This window comes from Salvelinus namaycush, chromosome 34, assembly GCF_016432855.1.
Source record: "Salvelinus namaycush isolate Seneca chromosome 34, SaNama_1.0, whole genome shotgun sequence".
In the NCBI taxonomy this organism is placed as follows: Eukaryota; Metazoa; Chordata; class Actinopteri; order Salmoniformes; family Salmonidae; genus Salvelinus; species Salvelinus namaycush.
This window is the reverse complement of record NC_052340.1, coordinates 44,335-64,904: the sequence shown is the minus strand read 5'-3', so window position 1 is coordinate 64,904 and position 20,570 is coordinate 44,335. Positions and strand designations below refer to the sequence as shown.

The following is a 20,570-nucleotide window of genomic DNA, read 5'->3' as shown; positions in this document are numbered from 1 at the left end:
GCACAAACTCACCGTCGCTGGACCAGACAGGAATAGCAAAAAGTGCTCTTCACTGTCGAGTCGCGGTTTTGTTTCACCAGGGGTGATGGTCGGATTTGTGTTTATCGTCGAAGGAATTAGCGTTACACCGAGGCATGTACTCTGGAGCGGGATCAATTTGGAGGTGGATGGTCCGTCATGGTCTGGGGCGGTGTGTCACAGCATCATCGGACTGAGCTTGTTGTTATTGCAGGCAATCTCAACGCTGTGCGTTACAGGGAAGACATCCTCCCTCATGTGGTGTCCTTCCTGCAGGCTCATCCTGACATGACCCTCCAGTATGACAATGCCAGCAGCCATACTGCTTGTTCTGTGCGTGAATTCCTGCAAGACAGGAATGTCAGTGTTCTGCCATGGCCAGCGAAGAGCCCGGATCTCAATCCCATTGAGCACGTCTGAGACCTGTTGGATCGGAGGGTGAGGGCTAGGGCCATTCCCCACAGAAATGTCCGGGAACTTGCAGGTGCCTTGGTGGAAGAGTGGGGTAACCTCTCACAGCAAGAACAGGCAAATCTGGTGCAATCCATGAGGAGAAGATGCACTGCAGTACTTAATGCAGCTGGTGGCCACTTTTGATTCAGGGACACATTATTCAATTTCTGTTAGTCACATGTCTGTGGAACTTGTTCAGTTTGCCTCAGTTGATGAATCTTGTTATGTTCATACAAATATTTACACATGTTAAGTTTGCTGAAAATAAGTGCAGTTGACAGTGAGGACGTTTTTTTTTTGCTGAGTTTATAACTAGTAATCTAACTACCTAATACACACATCTAAGTAAAGGAATGGACTAAGAATATATGGATGAGCAATGACCGAGCGGCATAGGCAAGATGCCATAGAGGGTAAAAAATACAGTATATACACATGACATGAGTAATGCAAGATATGTAAACAAAGTGACCAGTGATCTATTTATTAAAGTGGCCAATGATTTCAAGTCTGTATGTAGGCAGCAACCTCTGTGTTAGTGATTGCTGTTTAACAGTTTGATGGCCTTGAGATTGAATAATAGCTTCTGTCTTTCAGTCCCAGCTTTGATGCACCTGTACTGACCTCGCCTTCTGGATGGTACCGGGGTGAACAGGCAGTTGCTCGTGTGGTTGTTGTCCTTGATGATCTTTTTTGGCCTTCCTGTGACATCGGGTGCTGTAGGTGTCCTGGAGGGCAGGTAGTTTGCCTCAGGTGATGCATTGTGCAGACCGCCCCGCCCTCTGGAGAGCCCTGCCGTTGTGGGCGGTGCAGATGCTGTACCAGGCGGTGATACAGCCCGACAGGATGCTTTCAACTGTGCATCTGTAAAAGTTTGTGGGTTTTAGGTGACAAGCCAAATTTCATCAGCCTCCTGAGGTTGAAGAGGCGCTGTTGTTTCTTCTTCACCACACCGTCTGTGTGGGTGGACCATTTCAGTTTATCCGTGATGTGTACGCCGAGGAACTTAACTTTCCACCTTCTCCACTGCTGTCCCATCGATGTGGATTGGGGGGTGCCCCTATGCTGTTTCCTGAAGTCCACGATCATCTCCTTTGTTTTGTTGACGTTTGAGTGAGAGGTTTTCCTGACACCACTCTGTCCTCACCTCTTACCTATAGGCTGTCTCGTCGTTGTTGGTAATCAAGCTTACTACTGTACAGGAGGGGGCTGAGCCTGCACTCTTGTGGGGTCCCAGTGTTGAGGATCAGCAAAGTGGAGATGTTGTTTCCTACCTTCACCACCTGGGGGCGGTCCGTCAGGAAGTCCAGGACCCAATTGCACAGGGCAGGGTTGACACCCAGGGCCTCAAACTTAATGCTGAGTTTTGAGGGTACTATGGTGTTGAATGCTGAGCTTTAGTCAATGAACAGAATTCTTACATAGGTATTCCTCTTGTCCAGATGGGATAGGGCAGTGTGATGGCGATTGCATCGCCTGTGGACCTATTGGGGCGGTATGCAAACTTAAGTGGGTCTAGAGTGACAGGTAAGGTGGAGGTGATGATCCTTGACTAGTCTCTCAAAGCACTTCATGATGACAGAAGTGAGTGCTACGGGGCGATAGTCATTTTGTTCAGTTACAGTTAACGTGACTGGTACTATGCATGGGACGTACAGGATATTGATGGGCCACATTATGACCCTATTGACAAAATCTTCTCAACTGCTCGCGGTTGTTGGAAACAGCAAGGCAGTTTTATGTCACAGAATGGCTTACATTGCTTTGCGCATTTCTCACCATTGACATAATATTTACATGATGAACACAATTGTCTGACAGGGACCATACCCCAAGAGAGCTGACTGTGCAGTGCCATGTATAGTGGCCCCAATTTTGTGCTTTAAGTGTTAAATTTACTAAAGAACAGGCTTTGTTGTATTTATTTAGTGACAGGGTGCTGGAAGTTTGGGTTCCTTGTTTATGAAAGAAAAGTAAAAACTTTGTCCATTTAAAATAACATCAAATTGATCAGAAATACAGTGTTGACATTGTTAATTTTGCAAATGACTACTGTACCTGGAAACGGCAGATTAATTTTAATGGAATATCTACGTTGGCGTACAGAGGCCCATTATCAGCAACCCTCACTCCTGTGATCCAACGGCACATTGTGTTAGCTAATACAAGTTTATCATTTTAAAAAGCTAATCATTAGAAAACCCTTTTGCAATTATGTTAGCACAGCTGAAAAGTGTTGTCCGGATTTTAAAGAAGCAATAAAACTGTCCTTTTAGACTAGTTGAGTATCTGGAGCATCAGCATCTGTGGGTTCGATTACAGGCTCAAAATGGCCAGAAACAAAGAACTTTCTTCTGAAACTCGTCAGTCTATTCTTGTTCTGAGAAATGAAGGCTATTCCATGCGAGAAATTGCCAAGAAACTGAAGATCTCATACAACGCTGTGTACTACTCACTTCACAGCACAGCGCAAACTGGGCTAACCAGAATAGAAAGAGTGGAAGCACCGATGCATAACTGAGCAAGAGACAAGTACATTAGTCTCTAGTTTGAGAAACAGATGCCTCACATGTCCTCAACTGGCAGCTTCATTAAATAGTACCCACAAAACACCAGTCTCAACGTCAACAGTGACGAGGTGACTCCGGGATGCTGGCCTTCTAGGCAGAGTTCCTCTGTCCAGTGTCTGTTCTTTTGCCCATCTTTTCTTTTTAATGGCCAGTCTGAGATATGGCTTTTTCTTTGCAACTCTGCCTAGAAGGCCAGCATCCCGGAGACGCCTCCTCACTGTTGACGCTGGTGTTTTGCGGGTACTATTTAATGAAGCTGCCAGTAATGGGCCTCTGTACGCCTATGTAGATATTCATTTTTTAAATTAATTTTTTTATCAGCCATTTCCAGCTACAATAGGAATTTTCAATTTTAGAATAACTTGTTGAAAAAGGACTGGGGGGGCAAAATATTTTTCACCCATGGGCAAAGAAATTAAAAAGTGATAAAAAAAAAAAATGTTATTTTAATGTACAAAGAAATGTGATTTTCTTTCAAAGCACATGGTTTGCTCTTGGATTTTCTGTTTTTGCGGAGCAATTTTGTGATGAGAGCATGATTTGTATGACTAACAATGAAGGCAGAGGCATTCCGATGCCTATGTCAGCGTACCTAAGGCCTGAAGGACCTTTTGAGCAGATAATGATGGACTTCATTGAGCTTACTCCATGCCAGGGGTATAAGTACTGCCTGGTTGATGCCTTCTCTAAATGTGTAGAAGCATTTCCTTGTAAGCATGCCACAGTAATGGCTGTAGCAAAGAACCTACTAAGAGAAATCATTCCTAGGTAGGGTCTGATGTTCAAATTATCAGACAACGGCTCTCATTTTGTCAATACTGTCATTCAGAACTTCTTTGACAGTTTGCGGATTGACCTGCGAACACATTGTAGTTATCATCCGTCCAGTGGGTCTCGTAGAGAGGTCTACGTGGGTTCACGCCAGCCACAGCAGGAAGGTTCCCCACAACCCAGATGAAGATGTACCAGCCGATGTCGCATCGTAAGCAACCCCAGTGGCCATGGGAGGACCAGGACCGAAATCAACACATCATGTTTGTTGTTTTCATGGTCAGCCTTCTCAATGCCGCTGACGTATGGGCCCTGGGAGTAGCAGAACAACCAAGAGTGAGAAGTGGCCACAATGCAACTGAAGTATACAACACCAGCATAGTCCCACGGCAGGACTTAAACAACAGCCGCTCCAGCTTGAGCCAACGGCAGGCTCAGGACGGGAGCCCAGTAAACAATAGCCGCCCTTATACCAGAAGAAACAGGAGGTCGATGCATCCACTTGACGAGCATCACAGCCGGAATCACGAGGGGAACACTTGGTGGTCACTGCTTAATCATACAGAAAAAACTGAACCGATGGTAGAAGACACCTCCTGCTATGCGTGTAGTCTTTTTCCACACTCAGCGATCTCACCATTCCTACAGTATTCAGTAGAGGCCAGTATTAATGACACTATGTGCACTGGAGGTGCTCTTATCAGATGAAACTTCATGGGGTAAAACTTTGAGGGACAAATGCATTAATGATTTGTCATCGATAAAGAATATGAGAGGCGGATTTGACTGTGCACAAATTATTTTACAACCTAGACACCTTGTACCAGAACCTATTCTAATCCAACCCCGGCGAACCCCATTCCGAACCTTCTATTGGCACAACCCAAGTAATATCTCCGTACCACAATTAAATTAATTCGAAATGGGAATGTCAACATAATTAGTGTCTTCCCAATAGGATGTGGCTGGATAAACGGAACATGCACTTCTAGCATTCCTGTTAAACTGAATGTGGGGTACACTACTATTCAGACAAACAGACATTCGCTCTCCACATCAATATGGCTCAGCCACATTTACAGATCATTATTGGATCTGTGGTGATAAGGCATCTTTATTTACCAACAAATTTGACAGGGTGCTTTGTTTCTGGTAAACATTGTTGTAATGCATAAAACCAACTGCTCCATTCCAAGCAGATTAAGACGGGTTAGAAGGAGCATTTCACAACTGAATGACGTTCCAATTGAGTCACGACGATCCTCGAAACTTAGTTTTGGTGCGGGTTAATTCCTTGGTATGGGGCATCGGAAAATGGCGGGCGTTCACGGCGGGGGTTCTGTTAATGGTGCACCTAAGGTGGAGTTAACGGCCTACCATCATGGTGACCCTGTGGAAATGTCGACAATCTCAACGAAGTGATTACCTTGTGTGTGGTGATAAAGTATGTACTGTTTAAATTCATAGATAATTTTGTACCTGTTTCCTCCAGCATCTTCACAAGGTCATTTGCTGTTGTTCTGGGATCGATTTGCACTTTTCGCACCAAAGTACGTTCATCTCTAGTAGACAGAACGCGTCTCCTTCCTGAGCGGTATGACGGCTGCGTGGTCCCATGGTGTTTATACTTGCGTACTATTGTTTGTACAGATGAACGTGGTACCTTCAGGCGTTTGGAAATTGCTCCCAAGGATGAACCAGACTTGTGGAGGTCTACAATTATTTTTCTGATGTCTTGATTGATTTCTTTTGATTTTCCCATGATGTCAAGCAAAGAGGCACTGAGTTTGAAGGTAGGCCTTGAAATACATCCACAGGTACACCTCCAATTGACTCAAATTATGTAAATTAGCCTAACAGAAGCTTCTGAAGCCATGACACAATTTTCTGGAATTTTCCAAGCTGTTTAAAGGCACAGTCAACTTAGTGTATGTAAACTTCTGACTCACTGGAATTGTGATAGTGAATTAATCTGTCTGTAAACAAGTGTTGGAAAAATTACTTGTCATGCACAAAGTAGATATCCTAACCGACTTGCCAAAACTATAGTTTGTTAACAAGAAATTTGTGGAGTGGTTGAAAAACGAGTTTTAATGACTCCAACCTAAGTGTATGTAAACTTCCGACTTCAACTGTACATTTTCCAGACCGAGTATATTTCACATTTGTTATCTTGTTGTTATTAGCCGCACCCTTCAGCTCCATTCAACCCCTTTCCATCTCTCTTAACACCATCCATATTGCATTTGCCATTTATTTATCAACTGTGCTGTGATGCTTCACAAATTCTGAACATTTCTATTCTCATAGTTTCTATAGATTGTAATTTAAAGAGTTTTTTGCTAAAATAATTATATTATTGATCGATTTGACTATGACTTTTCAAATCATCCAGTATTGCTATCTACAGCGTTAGCTCCAGGTAAATGTTGCCATTCCTGGACCTGTAACCAAAAACGAGCTACATATGGACAGTACCACAAATGATCTAATGTGTCTGCGTCCTCACAGCAAAATCTGCAGAGCTGTGGAGGTTGTCTGCCATATAGATAGCATTCTATTGATTGCAAGAATTTTGTATGATCATTTAAGTTGAAAAATTCAAAGTTTTGAATCCGGCGTCATTTTGCGTGTGAATTCATAAACCATGTGCCATGGAATCGGTACATCGAAAATCTCTTAACTATTTTGCAATCTATATGGCACAACTGTCAATTTTTTGGTCCTTGGTATAACTCTTTTTATTTATCACAATTTGCTTTTACCAATTTTGGTCTTTAATGCTGGGCCGACAGACAAGTTACTTACTTTCCCCCCTTTCCACTTGCCTCTTCCATTTTTGTGGTAATGCACTATTAGTTGTTTGTAATTTTGGGTAGAGCAGACATTTCCATATATTTGTGTTAGCTGCATGTGTAACAACTCCACCAGTCTGATTTATGATATCAATTACAAAGATAATTTTTCGATAAAAATGTTACGATTTTTTTAATCAATTAGTATATTTGAGTTTAACCACTATTTGTTCTGTCTTTTCTGGTGGATTAAACTGAAATTGCAACCATGGCTTGTTAAAAAATTAGGATCTTTTTGAGATTATTTTGTTTTCAAATAACGGAATATGACAGGTTGTAATCTGAATAAAGGGAAAAGGCCATTCTTGAACATAGGGTGACATAATTTGCTAGAGAACCAGTTTGGATTTAAGTATAATTTTTATATTGCTGACCCCTTTAGTGAAAGGTCTAATGCTTTAATATTTAATCATTTCTGCCCTCCAAAATCATATTCATTATATAAATAGGCCTTTTTAATGTTGCCTGGCTTGCCATTCCAAATGGGATATTGTTTTCTCATGTAATTTAAAAAGCAGGTCGCTAGGTGTAGGCAAGACCATAAGCAAATAGGTAAACTGTGATGGACTAAAGTTAATGAAGGTGATTTTTTCCCAAAAATATACAGATATTTTCCTTTCCATGGTAGCAAGATATTATCTATTTTGCTAACTTTCTATAAAAATGTATTGGAGTGAGATCATTTTTTTCCCATTCGGAATATGTATACCGAGTATGTCCACATCCCCCGTCAGACCATTTTATTGGTAAAGTATTTTTTGTGATACAATACGTAATATACAGTGGTTCCTCCTTTAAAAGTTGCATCATACTGCGGCACACCCTGTGTGCTGCTGCAGCATTCTGTGGCACGTTATTTAATTCTCAGTTATTGCTAGTTTGACCACCAGAGGGCATCTTTGAGAAACATCTGATTTGAGAAGCATTATTACATATTGGCATTACCAGAGAACGTAAAACCTTTTTGTAATAACATAGCAAATGGGATTGATTTTAATAAATGTGGCTTAATTAATTTGATTTAATGTTATGTTTCCATTCAGAGAAATTGTCAGTTTGTAAATTCAGACCGTTTCGCTCTCGGAGCGAACACTAGATGTTTCCACACCTAGCTCAGCTCTTAGACTATTCTTTAGTAAAGACTATTCTTTTGAATAGTCTATTCAGCTATTAGCCCTCCTCCCCAACTTGCAACAAATTGCTGTTCCCATCTCATTCCTTTCCCTCTTCCATGCGTCATCATTCTGCCCCTGAGAGGCTCGCTTGTGGGCGTGCTGGCAGGATATGGCAGCAGCTTTGGTTGCGTGTCAAGAATTCTGAATACAGTAGCACGTTTTATGAAGGTGTGGTTATTCACAGGCAAATTGTTATATGCTATGGAGGTACATGTGTCTTTGTCAAGAGAACTTTTTTTATTTTCAATCAAAAATAATTGTTCTGAAAGCAACTTTTTTCCGACACAAAGGAAGTCAAAGGAGACACCTACGAAGATGGCATCTCAGGTAAGCAGCACATTGACGTATCCTAAAAATGGCATCTGCTGCTTTAGATTGAACGGTCATATATATATATATAAAAAAATAAGCTATGTTCTTTACTTTCAGAGAGCGAGCTGACCAAGGGGTCAAATGTAGATATTGCCAGATGTTCACTGTCCGAGGAACAGGCCGTGGAAGCTTTATTGCTGGCAAAAGTGTCCATAACCAGAGATAATTAAACTGTTCTGTGTTCTTTTTCTCCATCGCTGCCTGTCTTGTTTTACATGGAACCTGTCTCACATGCATTAATTAAAAAAAACTTAAAATGTCAGCTGTTAATTTTCAGATTTACACCACAAACAGTCATTTTCACTGTGCTATCTGTTGCTGCCAAGTCATGATTTCCTTGCAATAGGTATTGTTTCAGGTACACTCCGATAGGTGTCTGCGTCACATAGTCTTCTATTGACATTATCTTCTATTGTTTGTCCTCATGTCTGTTTTTCAGAATAAAGTACTCTGTAGCCACTTAGTGTGGACACCAGGTGAGACCACACACACTAACGGTTTTGACTTGAGGTTATTTATAGGGGTGCCAGGTAGGTTGTGCCTACCAGAGAAAGCATTGGTTTCTCCTTTGTTTGGGAGGGAATGAGTCCCATATGGTCCGTCAAGTCACACCAATACAAAGGACTTATGTAAAAGTCAGGATGGAAATATACTTTTCATAAACCCCTTAAAACATTGGAAAGAACTTCAAACAAGTGTATTCTTTTGCGTGGTTGTATTAACAACATAAATGATCACACACACACACACACACACACACAACAATATAACAATTAATGCACTTATGTTCATTTAGAAATGTCCTGTACCTCGGGCATAAAAAGAGTCCAGCCCGGTAAATAAGTTCAGTGACTCAAGTGACCTTAGTCACGCAACGTTTGTCCGTAGTGTAAACCCAGTATATTCATACTCAAAATAACACTTATTTTGCAACACAACTATAAAGCGTATCAAAGACTAATCAAAGAATAATACGTCCTCACAACTACATAAATCACAGTATACATCACCCCAAACAAATGAAATACCGTGTACAAAAAGTTGTAGTCAGTCGGTCAGTCAGACAATCCGCCAACAGATCTCCAGCGGAGAAAAGGCCACGAAAACCAACGGAGAGTTGTAGTCCACAGACGCACAGAGTGGATCCAATCCTGGGTAAACTCGCTTTAAGGCTACAAAACACACTGTAAGGCAACAAAACAAATGGAATAGCGAAGCTTCATGAACTGAAGGTAGTACACATCCTCATTCATGTCTCAATCACAACTTCACCTTTGCGCAGCTGATGCTGGCTATTTAATGGGGAATTAAAGGGGAAGCGCCCTATTAGAAGGAGAAGCACTGAGACGGTTCAGAAAAATTCAGGGCCGTCACAACACACACACACAATAACAGTCTTTCTTCTGAACTTCATCCCTCTCTCCCTTCTCTAAATCCGCTAGGTTATATCAGCTGTTTTGGTGAACCCCTCCCGCATCTGAACTGGCTGACAGAGGGCACAGCATGATCATAGGTGAGATGTCACTTGGTCGGGTCAACAGGAAGTATTATTAAAGAGATGCTTCACATTGAAATACAGACAGATGTAGTAGTCCCAGAGTTAATGATCCAAGGTCAGTTTTTCATTTCACCTCCTGATGATGATTATGACTGACTGTGGTAGAATTTTAAAAAACAAGGCTTAATCATGCTCTCTGTCACTCGTCTGCAGGTATGTTTTGATGTGAGAGAGGAAGCCAGTCTCGTCATAGCCACCTCACCCGCTCTTAAGAACCTTCGAGCCAACTGAGGGCCCAAGGATCGGTTAGGAGACACCGCAATTGTGATGAACTGAGAGAATATTAGGGTAGCACTGGAATTCATTAATCATATGCTGTCTGCCGCTGTTCTTACCACTTTCCCTTTCTGTCTTCTACACCTCCCCACCTCGTCTTTCTTCCTCATTTTATAATGCACACCATATGTTCATTGAAGTATAGACTGAACTTGTAATATTATAATTATAATGCATTTATAACACCTGGATAATGAACTTTCAATAAAGCGTTTCACATTCTCCACTGGTTGAAATTAAGTATCTCATTGAAATACTATCCTATGTCCTCAGATTAATGCAGATGAAGGGAGTGAGATATGCATAGTATTTTTTCTGTATATATGAATTACAAATCAGCCTTTACTTAAATCATGTTTCTAGTCTGAACATCCGGCGCCGACAGAGATGGTCGCTTCGCGTTCTCAGGAAACTATGCAGTATTTAGTTTTTTATGCAAGAAATAATACATTGTTACCCCAGGAAATCTTAGTTCCTCCCGGCTGTATGTAATAAAACCTATCGGATATAAGAGCAACGTCAACTTACTGTAACGTCAGGAGAATGATGGGTGTAGAGTCAGGCGCAGAGAGCAGAAGTTTCACGGGAACAAACAGGAACCGGTACAAAAGGGGTGACGCCAAAACACAGGCGCAAACACAACCCAAAGACCACTGTGAAATAAACTGGACAGCGAAAACCCCAAATCAATAATACACCTCCTACGTACAATGACAACCAATAAGCCCGCACAAACACTAGCGGGCGAAACGAACCTAAATAGTACACCTCCCAAAACCCCAACAAGGAACAGGTGAAAACAATTAGACAGACATAAACGAAAAGGAAAAAGGGATCGGTGGCAGCTAGTAGACGGGCGACGACGACCGCCGAGCGCCACCCGAACGGGAAGGGGAGCCACCTTCGGTAGTATTCGTGACACTTACCAACATTACGACTTTCCCGAAGCGGATCCTCTGTTTGATCCACCACCCAGGACAATCGATCGGATCCCAGCCGGCGACCCAAAACAACAGTGCCGCAGGAGGGGCAGAAGGCTCTGTAGACAGGCACATCACGCACCGCTCCCGAGTTTACTACTCTCCAACGTCCAGTCTCTTGACAACAAGGTAGACGAAATCCGAGCAAGGGTTGCCTTCCAGAGAGACAAAGATTGTAACGTTCTTTGTTTCACGGAAACGTGGCTCACTCGAGACACGCTATCGGAGTCGGTACAGCCACCTGGTTTCTTCACGCATTGTGCCGACAGAAACAAACATCTCTCTCGTAAGAAGGGCAGGGGGGGTATGCCTTATGATTAACGAGACGTGGTGTGATCATAACAACATACAGGAACTCAAGTCCTTTAGCTCACCTGACCTAGAATTCCTTACAATCAAATGTCGACCGCATCATCTACCAAGAGAATTCTCTTTGATTATAATCACAGCCGTATATATCCCCCCCCAAGCAGACACATCAATGGCCTTGAATGAACTTCATTATACTCCATGTAAACTGGAAGCCACATATCCTGAGGCTGCATTCACTGTAGCTGGGGATTTTAACAAGGCTAATCTGAAAACGAGACTCCCTAAATTTTATCAGCATATCGAATGCGCTACCTGGGTGGAAAAAATCATGGACCATTGTTACTCTAACTTCCGTGACGCATACAAAGCCCTGCCCCGCCCTCCTTTCGGAAAATCTGACCACGAGTCCATTTTGTTGCTCCCAGCCTATAGACAGAAAATAAAACAGGAAACGCCCGTGCTCAGGTCCGTTCAACGCTGGTCCAACCAGATTCCACGCTTCAATATTGCGTCGATCACGTGGACTGGGATATGTTCCGCATAGCGTCGGACAATAACATTGATGAATACACTGATTCGGTGAGCGAGTTAATTAGCAAGTGCATCGGTGATGTTGTACCCACAGCAACGATTAAAACCTTCCCCAACCAGAAACCGTGGATTGATGGCAGCATTCGTGCAAAACTGAAAGCGCGAACCACTGCTTTTAATCAGGGCAAGGCGACCGGAAACATGACCGAATACAAACAGTGTAGCTATTCCCTCCGCAAGGCAATCAAACAAGCTAAGCGTCAGTATAGAAACAAAGTAGAGTCGCAATTCAACGGTTCAGACATGAGAGGTATGTGACAGGGTCTACAGTCAATCACGGACTACAAAAAGAAAACCAGCCCCGTCGCGGACCACGATGTCCTGCTCCCAGACAAACTAAACAACTTCTTTGCTCGCTTTGAGTACAATACAGTGCCAACGACACGGTCCGCTACCAAAACCTGCGGGCTCTCCTTCACCGCAGCCAACGTGAGTAAAGCATTTAAACGTGTTAACCCTCGCAAGGCTGCCGGCCCAGACGGCGTCCCTAGCTGCGTCCTCAGAGCATGCGCAGACCAGCTGGCTGGTGTGTTTACGGACATATTCAATCAATCCTTATCCCAGTCTGCTGTTCCCACATGCTTCAAGAGGGCCACCATTGTTCCAGTTCCCAAGAAAGCTATCGCCCCGTAGCACTCACCTCCGTCATCATGAAGTGCTTTGAGAGACTAGTCAAGGATCATATCACCTCCACCCTACCTGACACCCAAGACCCACTCCAATTTGCTTACCGCCCCAATAGGTCCACAGACGACGCAATCGCAATCACACTGCCCTAACCCATCTGGACAAGAGGAATACCTATGTAAGAATGCTGTTCATCGACTACAGCTCAGCATTTAACACAATAGTACCCTCAACTCGTCATTAAGCTCGAGACCCTGGGTCTCGACCCGGTCCTGTGCAACTGGGTCCTGGACATCCTGACGGGCCGCCCCCAGGTGGTGAGGGTAGGAAACAACATCTCCACCTCGCTGATCCTCAACACTGGGGCCCCACAAGGGTGCGTTCTCAGCCCTCTCGTGTGCTCCCTGTTAACCCATGACTGTGTGGCCATGCACGCCTCCAACTCAATCTACAGATGAAAAATTGAAAGCATCCTGTCGGGCTGTATCACCGCCTGGTACGGCAACTGCTCTCCCCACCACCGCAAGGCTCTCCAGAGGGTAGTGAGGTCTGCACAACGCATCACCGGGGGCAAACTACCTGCCCTCCAGGACACCTACACCACTCGATGTCACAGGAAGGCCATAAAGATCATCAAGGACAACAACCACCCGAGCCACTGCCTGTTCACCCCGCTATCATCCAGAAGGCGAGGTTAGTACAGGTGCATCAAAGCGGGGACCGAGAGACTGAAAAACAGCTTCTATCTCAAGGCCATCAGACTGTTATAAAGCCATCACTAACATTAAGGGGCTGCTGCCAACATACTGACTCAACTCCAGCCACTTTAATAATGGAAAATGTATAATAAATGTATCACTAGCCACTTTAAACAATGCCACTTTAAATAAATGTTTACATACCCTACATTACTCCTCTCATATGTATATACTGTACTCGATACCATCTACTGCATCTTGCCTATGCCGTTCGGCCATCACTCATTCATATATATTTATGTACATATTCTTATACACACAAGTGTAAAGGAATGAATAAGGTAGTTGTTGTGAAATTGTTAGGTTAAATTACTTGTTAGATATTACTGCATGGTCGGAACTAAAAGCACAAGCATTTCGCTACACTCGCATTAACATCTGCTAACCATGTGTATTTGATTTAGTCTATTGCATAGTTACAATGTGTAATCATTGATGTCCCAGGAGCAGGAGTGGTAAACACTGTTGAAGTGTATCATTGTAATACATGCATACACAGCATTTTGATTTGACTGAAAAATAATGTCTCTGAGATTCATACCTGAACCGCACCTTTATTTGCCAAAGAAGAGTACATGATCAGTGAATATATTCAATTTACATGCTACAATGTGGGAATCTCATGTGTGGTAATAACTACAGTACGTGTATATAGGACTTACATCCTTGGCACAATAAAAAAATATTATATTCTACTCTATCCATAGGCTTGAAGTTGATACAAGAACTATGATAGCTGAGGTTCATAGATTGGAATAAATATTAGTTCAGAACCTAACATTTTAGGGTCCACACACAAATCGGCTACATACTGTAGCTAGCTACACATCCATAGGCATACAGTTATTGTTATCCTCCACTACACAATAAACAAGTACATAGTTAGCTAGCTATGTTACTTCAGCTGCAAGGCAAGCTTACACAATTATACATTCAATTTGCAGTAAATGCTTTAGCTAGCTAGATTCTTTACATCCACTTTTTCACAAGACGACAGCCTGGTTTGCTGGTTTTCTCAGGAGACCCTAAAACATTAAAAACAAATTACAAATTCATTCTCCTAACACTAGCTAGCTGGCTAATGTTAGCTAGTCAGATAACTTGCTAAATAGCGATTTTCGTAAATTAAGTTATGGACAAAAAAATATGCACAAACATTTGTCTCTACATTAACTAACATATTCCTCTCAATTCTAATTTTTTTGCTTAACTCGTTATGACGTTATAACAACTTACATCTGGTTCCACCATAATGTTTTGTCAGCCATCTTTGTTGAAGAACGACAAGGCAAAGGGTGGCTCGCGTCAAAATTCGTCATTGGAATCACTCGATATGATTAGTCATAAAAACCTTGCGACTCAAATGCATAATGAGTGCTCTAACTCCCCCTTGTGGTCTGGAGCAATGAAGCCATGACGCTAGGTACCTCTAAGTCCAGCGGTGCAAGTTCGCAACTTTTAAAGGAGGAACCACTGTAGTACACTCATAATTTGGTTTTAATCCAGGGAGGTTAGAAAAAGTATATAGATCCTCATCCTCTGAGGATTAAAAAAATAAACAACCATCAGCGTACAATGAAACCTAAGCCCTGTATTTCTAATCCCTAAATATTATTGTTGGATCTGATTTTAACAGCTAACTTTGATGGCAATAATAAATAGATATGCCGATAGTGGACAACCTTGTTTTATTCCTCTTGACAGTTTAAAACTTTCTGCGATGTATTCATTATTTACTATTTTACACCTAGGGTTGCTATACATAACTTTAACCCATTTTATAAGAGATTATCCAAAATTGAAATATTCCAGGCATTTATATATAAACTCCAGTACTTATATTATCTCCAATGTATCGTCCATGTAAAAAACCTGTCTGATTAGGATGAATAATATCCGACAATACCTTTTAAATTCTATGAGCTAAGCATTTTTGCTAGAATTTAAGTGAATTGAACTGAGGTGTAAGAGGCCTCCAATGTTTTTAAAATGGACTGGATCTTTATAATTACCCCTTGGATCCTGTTTCAGTAATAATGAAATCAGACTTTCTTGTTGAGTGTCCGATAATCTACCATTTATATAGGAGAGGTTAAAACATGGTAATAACGGTCCTCTGAGTATATCAAAAAAAGTTTGGTATACTTACACTTGTATGCCATCCAGCCCTGGAGTTTTCCCGAACTTAAAGGCTTTAATTGCGTCAAGAAGTTGTAAATTGGCCTTCACATGAGTGTCTTTCTGTACAGCTGTTAATTTTACATTATTAATAGAAAAAAAATCATATGCTTAAAGTACTTTACTTCCTCTTTCAAAATATTGTTTGGTCAATCATGGGTGACTCCATTTGTAACAAGTTTCAGTAAATCATTTTTCGTAGGATTTCTATGTTGAAGATAAAAAAAAATATTTGGTGCATTTTTCCCCATATTTCATCCAGTTCGCTTTATTTAAAAAATATTTTACACTTGATCTTTCTTGAATAAGTTCCTCCATTTATTTTTGTTTTTCCTCTAACTTATTCTGAGCCTCTATGGTACCGTTTTTATTGCTATCTATCTGTACTGTTAGTCCTTCCATTTCCTTTGTTAATATGGACTCTTTTGACCGAAATTGCTTTCGTTTTAGAGATGAGTTGCATGGCCTCTAAAGGCACAATTAAAAGTGTCCCATACAATAAGGGGATCTGCTGTACCTATGTTATGTCAGAAAAAGTAAATAATACATACTTCTGTCCTAGTTAAAAACAAGTTATCATCCAATAGGCTTTGATTCAATTTCAATATCCTTGCCCAAGTGGAAAATCTGTAATATATATGCCAATTATGTGATGGTCTGACCGCATTATGTCCCCTATCAACACTAACTTTTTGTGCCAGAGAGAATGACATAAGAAAGTAGTCAAGGTCAGGATATTTAAGCCTCCATATACAGTGGGGAGAACAACTATTTGATTTTGCAGGTTTTCCTACTTACAAAGCATGTAGAGGTCTGTCATTTTTATCATATGTACACTTCAACTGTGAGAGACGGAATCTAAAACAAAAATCCAGAAAATCACATTGTATGATTTTTAAGTAATTAATTTGCATTTTATTGCATGACATAAGTATTTGATCACCTACCAACCAGTAAGAATTCCGGCTCTCACAGACCTGTTAGTTTTTCTTTTAGAAGCCCTCCTGTTCTCCACTCATTACCTGTATTAACTGCACCCGTTTGAACTCGTTACCTGTATAAAAGACACCTGTCCACACACTCAATCAAACAGACTCCAACCTCTCCACAATGGCCAAGAGCAGAGAGCTGTGTAAGGACATCAGGGATAAAATATCCACTTGTTTCCAATATATCAATGACATTCGGGAATTCCTTAAGTGCATGAGGGTGATAAGTTTGTAGTGTGATTTCCTTTACGGTCCATAGAGGTATTTAAGACCATATTATGATCTCCCACTATGAAGTCTTGTATTGCTTGTATGGTTGATAAATTAATATACACTACCGTTCAAAAGTTTGGGGTCACTTAGGAATTTCATTGTTTTTTAAAGAAAAGCAATTTTTTTCGTCCATTAAAATAACATCAAATTGATCAGAAATACAGTTTAGACATTGTTAATGTTACAATGTCAAAATAATTTTTTATATCACCACTTTTGAATTTCTTTGCCCATGGGAGAAATATACACTGCTCAAAAAAATAAAGGGAACACTTAAACAACACAATGTAACTCCAAGTCAATCACACTTCTGTGAAATCAAACTGTCCACTTAGGAAGCAACACTGATTGACAATACATTTCACATGCTGTTGTGCAAATGGAATAGACAACAGGTGGAAATTATAGGCAATTAGCAAGACACCCCCAATAAAGGAGTGGTTCTGCAGGTGGTGACCACAGACCATTTCTCAGTTCCTATGCTTCCTGGCTGATGTTTTGGTCACTTTTGAATGCTGGTGGTGCTTTCACTCGAGTGGTAGCATGAGACGGAGTCTACAACCCACACAAGTGGCTCAGGTAGTGCAGCTCATCCAGGATGGCACATCAATGCGAGCTGTGGCAAGAAGGTTTGCTGTGTCTGTCAGCGTAGTGTCCAGAGCATGGAGGCGCTACCAGGAGACAGGCCAGTACATCAGGAGACGTGGAGGAGGCCGTAGGAGGGCAACAACCCAGCAGCAGGACCGCTACCTCCGCCTTTGTGCAAGGAGGAGCAGGAGGAGCACTGCCAGAGCCCTGCAAAATGACCTCCAGCAGGCCACAAATGTGCATGTGTCTGCTCAAAGGGTCAGAAACAGACTCCATGAGGGTGGTATGAGGGCCCGACGTCCACAGGTGGGGGTTGTGCTTACAGCCCAACACCGTGCAGGACGTTTGGCATTTGCCAGAGAACACCAAGATTGGCAAATTCGCCACTGGCGCCCTGTGCTCTTCACAAATGAAAGCAGGTTCACACTGAGCACGTGACAGACGTGACAGAGTCTGGAGACGCCGTGGAGAACGTTCTGCTGTCTGCAACATCCTCCAGCATGACCGGTTTGGCGGTGGGTCAGTCATGGTGTGGGGTGGCATTTCTTTGGGGGGCCGCACAGCCCTCCATGTGCTCGCCAGAGGTAGCCTGACTGCCATTAGGTACCGAGATGAGATCCTCAGACCCCTTGTGAGACCATATGCTGGTGCGGTTGGCCCTGGGTTCCTCCTAATGCAAGACAATGCTAGACCTCATGTGGCTGGAGTGTGTCAGCAGTTCCTGCAAGAGGAAGGCATTGATACTATGGACTGGCCCGCCCGTTCCCCAGACCTGAATCCAATTGAGCACATCTGGGACATCATGTCTCGCTCCATCCACCAACGCCATGTTGCACCACAGACTGTCCAGGAGTTGGCGGATGCTTTAGTCCAGGTCTGGGAGGAGATCCCTCAGGAGACCATCCGCCACCTCATCAGGAGCATGCCCAGGCGTTGTAGGGAGGTCATACAGGCACGTGGAGGCCACACACACTACTGAGCCTCATTTTGACTTGTTTTAAGGACATTACATCAAAGTTGGATCAGCCTGTAGTGTGGTTTTCCACTTTAATTTTGAGTGTGACTCCAAATCCAGACCTCCATGGGTTGATAAATTTGATTTCCATTGATAATTTTTGTGTGATTTTGTTGTCAGCACATTCAACTATGTAAAGAAAAAAGTATTTAATAAGAATAGTTCATTCATTCAGATCTAGGATGTGTTATTTTAGTGTTCCCTTAATTTTTTTGAGCAGTGTATATATAAAAATCGGCCGATTTAATCGGTATCAGCTTTTTTTGGTCCTCCAATAATCGGTATCGGCGTTGAAAAATCATAATCGGTCGACCTCTAATACCTATGTTTTGTCGGAAATAGTCAGTTATAAATACTTCTGTCCTAGTTAAAAACAAGTTGTCATCCATTAGGCTTTAACTACATTTTCAATATCCTCGCCCACGTGGAAATTCTGTAAGAGTAATATATATGCCAATTATTTGACCCTCCGACTGCAATCTGTCCCCTATCAACACTAACTTTTGGTGCCAGAGAGAAAGTAGTCAAGACGACTAAATTGATTGAGCCTCTGCCATGTATATCTCACTAGGTCAGGATATTTAAGCCTCCATATATCCACTAGTTCCAATATATCCATGATATTCGGGATTTCCTTAAGTGTATGAAGGGGATAGTTTGTAGTGTCATTTCCTTTACGGTCCATAGCGGTATTTAAAACCGTAATATAATCTCCCACCATGATAATACAGTCTTGTATAGCTTGTATGGTTGATAAACTATTATATATATTTTCAAAGAAGCGTGGATCATCATAATTTGGTCCGTAAAGGTTAATGAGCCATATCTGTTTATGGTCCAATAACATATTTACATTCACCCATCTACCTTGATGATCTGTTTGGACAATTTGCACATTCGGATCAAAATTACTGTTAAAAAATATCATTACCCCTTTCGAGTTTCTTTGCCCATGGGAGAAATATATTTCGCCTCCCTAGTCATTTTTCCACACAACTTCATCTAAAATAGTTGAATGAGTTTCCTGTAAACAATATATATTAAACTTCTTCTCTTTTAGGCAGGTAAATACTGATCGTCTTTTCTTATTATCTGCTAAGCCATTAATTATAACTGGCTATACTTATTTCACCATATTGAGATACAAGTTTCAAATCTATTTATCATAATATATGTTTGTAAACTCACCATTAAAAAGGACCACAGTGATTGAGTGTCCATATAGCTAAATCATTATATTTGCATTGCTATTAAGTAAACCTCCAAATGTTCCCCACTATTCCACCTGCTAAAACCCCTCCCGATCCCAAATTGGGTTGTCATCCCAGCGACTGGCAGACCACCCGTCTCCCAGGGCCCCCGAGAGACTGGAACCCGTCCATTGAAAAGAGCACACAGTGCCACCCACAGAACAGAAGCAGATCAGCCGCCAAAATAATTTCCATAGCCCTCACCTCAATTTGCTTGATATATACACCGATTGAAAAATTTTAACTCATCAAAAAAAGAAACGTTCCTTTTCAGGACCCTGTCTTTCAAAGATAATTCGTAAAAATCCAAATAACTTCACAGATCTTCATTGTTAAGGGTTTAAAAACTGTTTCCCATGCTTGTTCAATGATCCATAAACAATTCATGAACATGCACCTGTGGAACGGTCGTTAAGACACAACAGCTTACAGACGGTAGGAAATTAAGGTCACAGTTCTGAAAACTTAGGACACTAAAGAGGCCTTTCTACTGACTCTGAAAAACACCAAAAGAAAGTTCATCTGCGTGAACGTCTTAGGCATGCTGCAAGGAGGCATGAGGACTGCAGATGTGGCCAGGGCAATGAATTGCAATGTCCGTACTGTGAGACGCCTAAGACAGCGCTACAGGGAGACAGGACGGACAGCTGATCGTCCTTGCAGTGGCAGACCACGTGTAACACCTGCACAGGATCGGTACATACGAACATCACACCTGCGGGACAGGTACAGGATGGCAACAACAACTGCCCGAGTTACACCAGGAACGCACAATCCCTCCATCAGTGCTCAGACTGCCCGCATTAGGCTGAGAGAAGATGGACTGAGGGCTTGTAGGCCTGTTGTAAGGCAGGTCCTCACCAGACAACAACGTCGCCTATGGGCACAAACCCACCGTCACTGGACCAGACAGGACTAGCAAAAAGTACTCTTCACTGACGAGTTTGTGGTTTTGTCTCAC

At 42.1% G+C, this 20,570-nt stretch overlaps 1 protein-coding gene across 1 annotated transcript in view; it reads right to left on the bottom strand.

Annotated features, from left to right (window-relative positions):
* The window catches only part of LOC120029072 (multidrug resistance-associated protein 5-like), a 90,368-nt gene that overhangs the window by 59,176 nt on the left and 10,622 nt on the right, over positions 1-20,570 (bottom strand). The window lies entirely within an intron of this gene.